Source organism: Triticum aestivum, chromosome 7D (genome assembly GCF_018294505.1).
Source record: "Triticum aestivum cultivar Chinese Spring chromosome 7D, IWGSC CS RefSeq v2.1, whole genome shotgun sequence".
In the NCBI taxonomy this organism is placed as follows: Eukaryota; Viridiplantae; Streptophyta; class Magnoliopsida; order Poales; family Poaceae; genus Triticum; species Triticum aestivum.
This window is the reverse complement of record NC_057814.1, coordinates 198,899,631-198,912,278: the sequence shown is the minus strand read 5'-3', so window position 1 is coordinate 198,912,278 and position 12,648 is coordinate 198,899,631.

Sequence of the window (12,648 nt, the reverse complement as noted above, 5' to 3'; positions counted from 1 at the left end):
GCTTCCTACAGTCGCCGGGAAGGGAGTTGCCGGGAAAAACCAGACGCTTGTCAGTGAGCAGTAGGCTCCGGTAGGGCATGAGGCCCTTGCCATCGAGGCAAGCGTTCCTGCGGCAGATGATATGCCTTTAGTACTTGTCGTCGAGCCATAGGCTTCGGCATGGGCACAACAGATCGTCCATTACCTTCAGACATGTCAACTTCCCGATGAACAAAAAGAAGCTGAGAAAGTAGCCCGCCAATCAAGTATGTATCAGTTTGCTGATAGCATTCTATACAGAAAGAGGGCGAATGGGGTGAAATTGAAGTACATCTTCCCGTAAGATGGGCAGAAGCTGGTGGCAGAGATACATGAAGGGGGGTGTGCTACTTGTGAGCTGCATTGGGATTTCCCTAAAGAGGAGAGGATGATGCAGTACAGTAGAGATACGTATTTCCCTCGGTTATGAAACCAAGGTTATCAATCCAGTAGGACAACCAAGCAACACTGTTAGGACCGAGAGTATATCGACTAGGGGGGGTGAATGGGAGATTAAAAAATTCTTACGAATGTTTTGAAATGATCCCAAACACATTAGCGGAAATAAGATTCGGTAGATAAAAATTCAAACAAGCATACTATTGAGGAACAAAACCTTCTATGTAGGATGCAATAATGGTCCGAGCATAGTATACAATAGGCTTGATGATAACAGTGGTAACGTAGTATGCCAACAGAAATAATATCATGACAGCGAGCTAGACATGAACTGCGATGGATAATATCAAGGCAAAACTATAATGAGGTAAAAGATCACAACACAGAAAAAATAACAAGAACTAAGATGGAATACCAAAATGATGAGAGTGCAACACTGCAGGTTACGAATGATAACTGATGCAGCAACCGTAGAGCCGAAAGATATACGACAGAGAATAATAGATCAGATAAACTATCGTCACAGAGCACAAATGAGAACTACCGAAAGTAATGCAGTGAAGTAAATTGAACCAGTGGTGCTCGATGGTGACAGAGAGATTTGGTAGACCGGTTCACCCTTCTGCCAAAGGGCTATGTCTGGTTGGAGGGGCTGTGACTTAACACGGAAGATAAACTCTTTTCACCCTATTCTCCTTCAACTCAAAGCTGATCAGACTTCAGTTGATTTCACTCATGGTGGATACTTGCCGGCGATCTCCAAACCTTCGGTCGACCTTCGCGAACCACAATCATTCTTGGTTGCTGAAGACCTAGCTCGGTGAAGACAATAACTCTTGAACACTCGAGCCGAAACCTATCTGTCTAGAGAGTGCACAACTGAGTAATAGGTACAAGAACTCTAACTCAAAACTACTGTGATGCTCAACCACTGTCTAAGTCTGGGCTCTTGATTTTTATCTTGGTGGATCTTAAACTCAAATCACTCGGAGAGGGGGTGCTCAAATCAATATTCTCAGAAATCTTAAGCGGAGCAGCCACCGGACAAAGCCGGTGCGGGGTGGCTATTTATAGCCGCAGCCTTCCCTGATGGGAAATGACCAAATATGACATCGGGAGAAGCCAATGGCCGAATTGCATGAGTCCAACAGTCGGATTTTGAGCACAACGGTAACATTACTTGTAGAGCAAGTAATGCCAAATCCTCAGTCTGAAAGATATCTCGTGCAGCATGAAGAACAATGTCTACCGTTGTGAGGTAATCATTCGGAGCATAAAGAGATTTCTCTCGCATCTTTCATTGGTTTTGGGCTAAGCATCACAGCGGATCTAAGCTTCGAGAACCTATACCCATGTTAATAGTACGGAGGTCCTTTGACTCAAATGAACGAAAGAAGAACAACGAAAAGAATACTACGTCTTCAATGTGTCTTCGACTTCCGTTCGCTGCAGTCAATTTCTTTAGACGACAATACCAAACCAATTGATTAGCTTCAGCAGTAAACTTTCGAGGGGTTAATTCTTTCTCATCAATCTTCTCGTCTACATATCTTCACTAGATGTAGCTCGTTCTTCTCTGCAACGCATATATACTTCAGTGAAGTTCCTCGAACTTAGCATCGGAGGCAACATTCTCCTCGGTTTTGTATGGACTATTTCTCTTTGTATGCATTAGCAAACAAATCAGCCCATACCTATTTCTATCAAGAATCTCCAAAATACAGGAAGGCAGATATTGCACCAACAATCTCCCCCTTTTTGGACGATTGTTGGTAAAACAGAACACATCGAAGGATAGATAATGAATGGAATGTAATGCGAAGGATAATGAAAGACGAGAGATAAATACGAAGATAAAACACGCCCCATGAAGATATGCATCATTTGAGTGTGTAGTTAAATCTGAAGGAAGCGACGTGAATCTTCGTATGAGTGTCATTGATTTATGATTTCATCCTTGACTTCTTTCAATGCACTCGACAGTGTCTGAAATAATTCCTATCACACAATCTTTGAAATGAATTAGATGTAATGAATACTTTGAAATGGTTTGTGACGAAGTATATGTCGTGAAGGTTTTCTCATAACACATTTTGAATTCACACGAGATGTAAATTCCCTACAAGATAGATACTCGAGAATTGTCAAAGCAAGGGAAATAAATGATATTGCTCGTAGGAGTTAAGTTTTAGACGAAGTTTTCCTGCAACAAAGTCGATACGAAGAATATATGTGAGGAAAAACACTTTGTTAGTCATATAGATAAATCTCAAGAGTGAAGATGACTTTCTTTGCCTGCAATGTTAGATAACGAGATATAATAGTCATAGCATATCCAACCAAAAATACATAAAGTTTCAAGGAGTAAAATATCTCTGATTAGAGAAGCTTGATTTTCTATCCTCCTCAAAATAATTTCTTATTTTCCCTGCAAGATTGATAATTTTCAAGGATAATAATTGCTAGGGAATAATCTTTCGATAGCACCTGCAAACAAATAGTTGGAAGCAAACAACATTGCAGGGGGTTATTAACATTACATGGCGACCGAGTATTTCAACACCACAGGCGGTGCGTTAAGTTCAACAAGCAAATTGTTTGAGGAAAACCAAAGCGTTCGACTACGAAAAGCAAATGGCGAATAAAAACACCCTGCAAGAAACCATGTACATCTATCACTCAATGTACTTCTCCCCCCTTTTTGTCAACAAGTGTCAAAAGGAAAGAGAAAACATACGAGGCACTACTCGTCCAGAGTGTCCTCGGAATAATAATTTGCATTGCTTGACGAATTAGAATCCGCAGAGCGAGGGATAGTCGAAGCAGAAGTAGGTGTAGCGGCACGGGTTCTTGAGGAAATGGTGCGATGAACATCTGGCTTGTAGATGAGTGTCCCAGCTGTGTCTTCAATTTCATCATCTGGTCCAACAAACAACAGGTCAGTTGATGCAGAATGCCGAGGGAGCTCGAGGATTTGCCTTCGGATGCGAGGAACAACAAATAATTCCAGGTATTCATATTCCTTCATGATACCCTTGGCAGCCAGCTGCTTGCGAGAATAATGCTGCCTTAGAAGAGTACAAAAGCGCTTCTTTGCTTCCTTCTCATGCAGAAGGGTTTGTCAAGCATAATTATGAAACAAGTTCAATTCAGTCATCAACTCCAACTTTTCTTTTCGACCGAGCTCGATGTGAATTTCTAGTGCTTGTTGTGTGTGAATGAAAATCTCATACGGAGATGGATTTTCTTCACGAGGGATTTCAACCTTAGCCTTCTTAACCTTTGGAGCATTCTCAGATGCAGAAGTAGTCACTACAAAAAAAGACACATCCGTGACAGTTTGGCCCGAACAATTTTTTTCTGTCATGCTTATGACACTTCTACGACGATAATTATGACAAAACCACATATCATCATAGATGTGGCAGGCCCCTACTTCTATGACAAAAAATCATGACAGAAAATGGGCTTTTCATCCTGGGCGGACCGGGGACGCACCTGCATGACATTCTTTGGGCCATCCATGACGGAAAAAATCATGGTAGAAGCGAGGGTGAGGAAAATATTGGGAGTTCCCGGTTAAGGTAGGTGGTCGGGGCCGAGCAATGCATGGAGGTTTGCGCATTCCTCTTGTACACGTACGCACGTGTGCGCGCGAGGTGTTGGGCTCTAACTGGACCCGAGCGAGGCGTTCACTTACTGAACCCGAGCGATTGCACTAGCTACGTTACTGAACCCGAGAGATCGATCCCTTGGCTGTTAACTGAACCCGAGCGATTCCTTCGCTACTGCCGCTAACTGAAACCGATCGAACTTGCTGCCTCTTGATGAACAATGACCATTGTTGGGGGTTAGATGAATAGTTCCCGGTGGGGTTGGATGAACAGGACCCCGTGGTAGTATAGGCCATTGCCGCTGGATGAAGAGGACCCCGTGGAGGGATGGTTGAACAGTAGCCGGTGGAGGCTGGGTGAATAGTAGCCCATGGATGAACAGTAGCTGGTGGAGGCAGGAGGAAGACGCGGTGGATGAACAGTAGCAGGTGGAGGCCTGAGGAAGTTGACGGTGGATGAACAGTAGCAGCTGGGGGCTGGAGGAAGTCCACGGTGGATGAACAGTAGCCCGTGAAGGCTGGAGCGAGGCATTAGATGGTGGATGAACAGTAGCCCGTGGAGTCCCGTTTTGCGGTACGCCACACCCCTCTCAATGAACAGGACCCCATTTCGACCGTAGGCGCTCCAACACAAGTCCGTTTCCTCCGCTTTGCAGTACGCCACACCCCTCCTGATCAACACGACCCTGTTTCAACCGTAGGCACTCGAACAGAAGGCCGTTTCCTCTGTTCTGTGATACACTAGACCCCGTTTAGGCTGTTCCGTCCAAGTCGGTTGGCTCCCGATGAACACGACGCATTCCGTTGCCTCCCGATGAACACGACGTAGTTTCTCCGTTTTGTCCCAGCCGGTTGGCTGGCGATTAACAGGACACCGTTGCTGCCGTCCACTGCCGTTCCATGTAAACGAGTCCTGGCCCTACGTATGCACGAGTAGGCGTTCGAGACCCCGCCCGTATGTACGTACGTGGCCGTATTTTTGGCATCTTGCTGTACATATGTGCACACGGTTTAGACTGGACTGCCTGAACTACTACATTGGGGGCTCTACTACTACATGTTTCACTGCTTGCTCGGCCACGAGTCATCATTGCAGAGACACCGATCAACCAGTATGTACGTATCGTTGGCGACCAGCCAAACAACACTATGTACGCCTCAACCGTGTGGGTCCCCGCAGGCAGGGAGGATAAGGAGGCACTTCTTTGCGTGCGAAGATATAGCTGGTGGGTCCCAGCTGTCAGCGGGAGGAATCATTTTTTGCGCATAATATGGAGGCACTTCCTTGTGTCTGAAGATGTAGCTGGTGGGTCCAGCTCTCAGCGTCACTGCGTACAGTCGTCTTCTGATGGCTGTCATTCGTTGACCACGTTGACCACGCCGCGCCAAGAGCACCAAGGCGTGGACAACGGCGAGGCCTAGGAAGGGATCGATGCGGAGCCGGGGAAGACGCGGCAGTGGATGCCCACGCGGAGGGGAGTATGATGGTTGAGTGCTTCGGCTGCGGTGTGAGGTTGCCGTCGCCGGAGAAAACAGGAGGTGTGGGTGAGTAGAGGGATGGCATGGCCAGCGGCGGTAGCACAGCCAGCGACGGGAGGCAGTAGCAAGCGGTCTAGCCGGCGCTGGTTTCGGCGGCTGGAGCAAGAAGATCAGAGATTGAAGGAGCAACGCGGACGTTGGATGTTAATCCAACGGTCACTGCTGCTAGAATCGTTTGTTGACTAGGTTAACAAAGCCCTGCGTACGTGTTAACTTAGTAGGCCCACAAGTCATCCTCCGAATCAGGTGGGTCCGAGCTAGCAGGGGAGGAATCATTTTTCTTGCGCGTAATAAGGAGGCACTTCCTTCCGTGTGAAGATGTAGCTCATGGGTCCCAGCTGTCATGGGTTTTTTTTTGCGTAATAAGAATGAACATCCTTGCATGCGAAGATTAATAAGGAGGCACTAGCTTGCGTGCGAAGATATAGCTGGTGGTTCCTAGCTGTCAGACTCTTGACGTACTCCATGTTGGCTCTCGTTGTTGACCACACATCATCGAGCGGACCACGATGGTGGATGACGGCGAGGCCTAAGATGGGAACGATCTGGAGTCGTGGAACAAGGGGCGCTGGAGTCCCTGGCGGAGGGGAGTACAAGGGACTGGTTCAGCTGTCGGGTGAGGCTGCCTTCGCTGGAGAATAACAGAAGGTGTGGGTGAGTACAGGTATGACCTAGCCACCATTGGGAGTAGGGTGGGGCGGCGAGGCCTGCGCGGCAGCATAGCCCGCCACGGGAGGCAGGTGCAGGCGCTCCAGCTGGCGATGGTTTTGGCGGCTGGAGCAAGAGCAACTAGCACTACAAAAAAAAGACACATCCGTGACATTTTGGGCCGAACGAAATTTTTTCTGTCATACTTATGACACTTCTATGAAGATAATTGTGACAAAACCCGGTATCTTCACAGATGTGGTGGGCTCCTACTTCTATGACAAAAAATCATGACAGAAAATGGGCTTTTCGTCCTCGGCGGGCCGGAGACGCAGCTGCATGACATTCTTTAGGCCGTCCATGACGGAAAAAACCATGGTAGAAGCGAGGGCGAGGAAAATATTAGGGTGTTCCCGGTTACGGTGGGTGGTCGGGGCCGAGCGATGCGTGTTTCTCTCGTACACGCACGCATGTGGGTGCGAGGCGTTGGGCTCTAACTAAACCCGAGCGAGGCGTTGGGCTCTAACTGAACCCGCGATTGCACTGCAGGCTACGCGTTACTAAACCTGAGCGATCGATCGATGGCTGTTAATGAACCCGATCGAGCTATTCCTTCGCTACTGCTGCTAATTGAAGCCGATCGATCCTGCCTCTGGATGAACAGTGAGCGTTGCTGGGGGGTTTGGATGAACAGTTCCCGGTGGGGGTGGATGAACAAGACCCCGTGGTGTTGCCTCTGGATGAACAGGACCCCGATCGATCGAGCCGGTTGGGGCTGGATGAACAGGACCCCGTGGAGGGCTGGATGAACAGGACCACCCCGTGGAGGGCTGGATGAACAGGACCACCCCGTGGAGGGCTGAATAGTAGACGGTGGAGGGCTGGTGAACAATAGCCCGTCGAGGGGTGGTTGAACAGGAGCCCGTGGAGAGGGCTGGTTGAACAGTAGCCGGTGGAGTAGCGCGCGGTGGAGGCTGGATGAACAGGAGCCCGTGGATGAACAGTCGTACGTGGAGGCTGGAGGAGGTCGACGGTGGATGAATAGTAGCCCGTGGAGGTTGGAGGGGGTCGACGGTGCAGATGAACAGTATCCCGTGGAGTCCCGTTTTGCGGTATGCCACACCCCTCCCGATGAATAGGACCCCCGTTTCGACCGTAGCGCTCCAACACAAGTCCGTTTCCTTCGTTTTGCGGTACGCCACACCCCTCCCGATCAACAGGACCCCCGTTTCGACCGTAGGAGGTCCGTTTTCTCCGTTTAGCGGTACGCTAGACCCCTCCCGATGAACAGGATCCTGTTTCGAACGTGGCCGGTCGAACACAAGGCTGTTTCCTCCGTTCTACGGTACGCCATGCCTCATTTCCATCGGCTGTTCCGTCCAAGCCCTCCCGATGAACACGACGACCCATTCTGTTCCGACCCAACCGGTTGGCTCCCCATTAACACGACGACGACGCAATTTCTCCGTTCCGACCCAGCCATGCACACGAGCCTTGGTCGTACGTACGCGCGAGTAGGCATTCGAGACCCCGCCCGTATGTATGTACGTGGCCGTATTTACTTTCTTGCACCCTGGCCGCTGTACGTACGTGTACATGCTACGTGCGCGCCTCTACTACGACACGTGCGCGCCTCTACATCGACCAGTATGTACGTACACGTTCGCGACCAGAATGACAACGCTACTTACGCTTCGACCAGGTGGGTCCCGACTGTCACGCACTTCCTTGCATGCAAAGATGTAGCTGGTGGGTCCCAGCAGTCAGGGGGGCGAATCGCTTTTTTTTTGCCCGGGCGCACTTCCTTGCATGCGAAGATGTAGCTGGTAGGTCCCAACAGTAAGGGGGAAACGTTTTTTTTCGCGAAATACAGTTGCCCGTCCGGTGGGTCCCTACTGTCAGGTGGAGAAATAATTATTTTGCGCATAATAAGGAGGCACTTCCTTGCGGCCGCCGTGGACCGAGCTGTCAGCCTCTCCACAGTACTCTTCCGATGGAAGTCGTTCCTTGACCACGTTGACCACACCGCGCCGAGAGCACCAGGGCGGTGGACGACGAGGAGGCCTAGGAAGGGGACGACATGGAGCCGGGGAAGACGCGACAGTGGAAGCCCGCGCGGAGAGGAGTACAAGGGTTCACTGGTTCGGCTGCGGTGTGAGGCTGCCGTCGTCGCAGGGCCTAGCCAGCGGTGGGAATAGTAGGGGCGGTGAGGCCTCCGCGGCAACACAGCCGGCCACGGGAGGCAGGAGCATGCGGCACGACCGGCGCTGCTTTGGGTGGCTGGAGCAAGAAGACCAGAGGTTGAAGAAGCACTACGGCCGTTGGATGGACATCGTACGATCACTGGAGCTAGAATCATTCATATTGACTAAGTTGACAAAGCACTCCGTCCCCGTCAACTTAGTAGGCCCACAAGTCAGCCTCCCACCAAGGTGGGTCCCAACTAGCAAGGGGAGTATTCATTTTTTTGTGCGTAATAAGGAGGCACTTCCGGTGTGTCCGAGCTGACAGCGGGGGGAACATTTTTTTTTGCGAAATACGGTGGCCCATCCGGTGGGTCCCAGCAGTCAGGGGGAAACGTTTTTTGCCAAATACGGTGGCCCGTCCGGTGGGTCCCTGCTATTAGGTGGAGGAATAATTATTTTCCGCGTAATAAGGAGGCACTTCCTTGTGGCTGCCGTGGACCCAGCTGTCAGCCTCTCCACGTACAGTACTCTTCCGATGGAAGTTGTTCCTTGACCACGTTGACCACGCCGCGCCGAGAGCGCCAGGGCGGTGGACGACGACGAGGCCTAGGAAGGGAACGATGCGGAGCCGGGGAAGACGCGGCAGTGGATGCTCACGCGGAGAGGAGTATGAGGGTTCACTGGTTCGGCTGTGGTGTGAGGCTGCCGTCGCCGCAGAATAACAGGGGGTGTGGGTGAGTAGAGGGATGCCCTGGCCAGCGGTGGGAGTAGTAGGGGGCGGTGAGGCCTGCGCGGCAGCACAGCCGGCCACGGGAGGCAGGAGCAGGCGGCACGACCGGCGCTGCTTTGGGCGGCTGGAGCAAGAAGACCAGAGGTTGAAGAAGCACGACGGCCGTTGGATGGACATCGTACGGTCACTGCAGCTAGAATCGTTTATATTGACTAAGTTGACAAAGCCCTTGGTACGCGTCAACTTAGTAGGCCCACAGGTCAGCTTCCGAAACGGTGCGCCCCAGATGTCAGGGGGAGGAATCATTTTTTGGGCGGGTGAAGCTAGAATATCCGAGATTGAAGAAGAAGCACGGCATCCGTTGGATGGACATCCAACGGCCACTGCTGCTAGAACCGTGTGTTGACTATAAGTTGACAAAGCCTTGCATACGCGTCAACTCTCTTTTTTTAGGGGACGCGTCAACTTAGTAAGGCCACAAGTGTGTGGCAGAGAACTTATAGCCCATTTGAGATTTGTAAGAATGTGCAGCCAATTTTTGAATTCTAATGGAATTTACTACAGCCCATTTACAGTTTGTTAAAAGTACAGCCCATTTCAACCAACCGTTCAAAACAGAATTCAATAAAATTTCCCACATTTTGATGGGATCCGAAATATTTTTATCCCGAAATTTCTAGTCAGATTAAATACAATTTCAATATAAATTTATATTACGTAAAAATCCAACGAAACATTGCGCTCGCAACAATTAATGAAATTAAAATTTTCAATATCCAAAAATAATATTTTATAAAGTAATTACGTGTTTGGTGCATTTTTTATAGTTACTGCCCAGTTTTTATAATTACATCCCATTTATTATTTCTTAAAGCCCATTTTCTTGTTAAGCCTAATGCATCCCTCCTAGGAAAGATTTGCAGCCCAGCGGGGCGGAGAATAACAACTTGACCTTGCCTGGGTATTCCTAAAAAAAGTATAGCTGGGCTAGCCATTTTCAGCTTGAAAAAAAATTAATATCTGGGCTGGATATCTGGCCTGGGCTAGATGGGCCACAGCCTGCCCAGTTAATACGTGCAGCGATGTTTTCGTTGTTGTTCAGAGGAGAAAAATTAATATCTGGGCTAAACACCGCTCAAGAAAAACTCTGTAGTGCTCACACCTCAAAAACACAAATACTGCTCGAGCTGCTTGGTCCCAGCTGTCGGCCGCTTCTTGTGCAATTCTCTCGTTTATTGACTACATAGGTTGACAATGGTGTGGGACCGTGATGTCAGGAAACCAGGAGGAAGCAAATTTTTTTATAGTTTTATATACTAATAAGGAGGCACTTGCGTACGTGCGGCTATGGCCCTGGTGGGCCCCCACTATCATCCTCTCCAAGTAAAGTCATCTCCTCATCCTCATGTCCGTTGACCATGTTGACAACGCGAGACGGCGGCGCCACGACGAGCGCAACAACTCGAAGGACGATGGAGAGGGCCTCGCGGGCCCTACGGATGGTCTGATACAGCGCCCGCTGCTCATTCGGGAAGCCAGGATCATAGGGCCACATGTCCGTGACGGCATTGTCGTTCGCTTGTTCACCGGTGCTCGTTGAGGAGACGGAGGTTGCAGCACAGGTCCTCCTGCGCTGGTAGCTCTTCCGCCATTAGGGCGTCGAAGTGCGGCCGCACCTGCTCTATGGTGAACACGGCATGAACCGGCTTGGACAGTGGCGCCGGCTCCTGGTCGGAAGCTACGTCCATCGTCTGATTGTCGTCGCTCAGCTCGGCGAGCTAGCTGGCGAGCCAGCATGTCCGGCTGCTGGACCGACCCGCTGCCAAGCACGAGTCTGACTGCCCTGGCCCACCCAGACCGCCTCCCTCGCCCGCGCGCGCTTTCCGCCCGAAACGGTCAGCGCCGCCCGCCCCGCTTCCCGGTGCAGGCGATTGCTCCGCCTTCAAACGACACAAGTGCCGTCCATCCGTCCTTCTGCCGCCCACATTAATGATATGTGGTTGCCAAGGTGGCTACTCCGGCGCCACACGTCTGTCCCTCCGCCGCCCACCATTGCTATATAAACTGCTGCGCCGGCCATAGCCACAGTCATCCGCATCCGTTCCCTTTCTCCTGTCCACACCACTACTGCCCACCATGGCTTCCTCGCGCTCCAGCGCTCTTCGGGACGGGCGGACGACGGACCACAAGGAGATGGCAGCCATTGCTGCCGACTGGCTGGCCGGCAGGCAGCCGTAGGACGACGACGTCCCAATGGAGAACATGGTAGTCGATGATCCGGCGCCAACCCCCTCCTCCGCGCCATCCTCGCCGGTGCATTGCACCATGACCATCGGCGAGGCCCGTGCCCAATATATGGACACGGTGATGCAGAAGCGTGAGGAGCAGTTCCGGGAGGCGCAGGCCGACGCCGCCTACAACCACCATCTCCTCGAGGAGCACCTGCAGGCAGAGGAGCAGATTGCCGCGGAGCGGGCAGAGCAGGAGGCGCTGCTCGACTCGTACCGCTCCGCCCGTGAGGGCCGCCTCGAGCGCTGGCGGTACCGCATGAGGGTGGCGGAGCCTGCGGCCGCATACAAAGAGGGCGATGAAGCGGGCGAGGCGCTTTTTGGCAAGACCGAGGACGAGGCAGAGGACAATGCCGGCTCCGACGAGTCCCCGCTCCGCTGGCGTCGACGAGGCCCTGCTCTGCCGAGGCCCCGCGGCACCAACAACGAGGCAGAGGACACTGCCAGCTTCGCCGAGGCCCGACCCTGCCGGCAACGAGGGGGAGGATTTCCCCCGCTCCGCCGAGGCGCCGCTCGCCGGCAATGAGATAGAGGACATCGCCAGCTCCGCCGAGGCCCCGCCCCACTGCCAGCGAGGCCGCGCCACACAGAAAACGAGGAAGAGGAACACAGTAGGTCGCCGCCGCTCGGGTCCAAGTAAGGCCACCGCTGCTACCCTCCGGTTGAAGCCAAGCTAGGCGGGTTGACCACTGACGGCCGGTTAGCTTCTTGGCGGCGACGTGGAGTCGGAGAGCTATGTTGGAGAAGGACACTGCTTCTACTTAACTGCTGGTGCAGTTGGCTGATTGACACGTGGGCCCAACAGGCATCTGGGCCACATGTCAGTTACGCAACTGCACCTGTAGTTAAGTCACTGAAGCTTCTGTTCGGCTCAGCCGGACACAGGTGGGTAGCTTCGGTTAATTAATTATACCTCCAGCGCACCCCTTTTTAGTTGAAGAATGTATGAAATGTAATGAAATCCGGCATGTTTATATGAAATCCGACCGTGTATGAATGAATTTATTTCGATTAGTTCGAATTCTTGTATCACTGGCATTGGTTGAACATGCAAAACAATACGTACTAGCATTATTCCCAGGGTGATCACCTCGTTTGCAGCAGTTTCACATGTACTCCCTCCGGTCCTTTCTAGTCTGCATACAAGTTTTGTCTGCAGTCAAAGTATCTCTACTTTGACCAATCTTATAGAAAAAAGTATGCACTTTCACAATGTGCGAAGTAAAA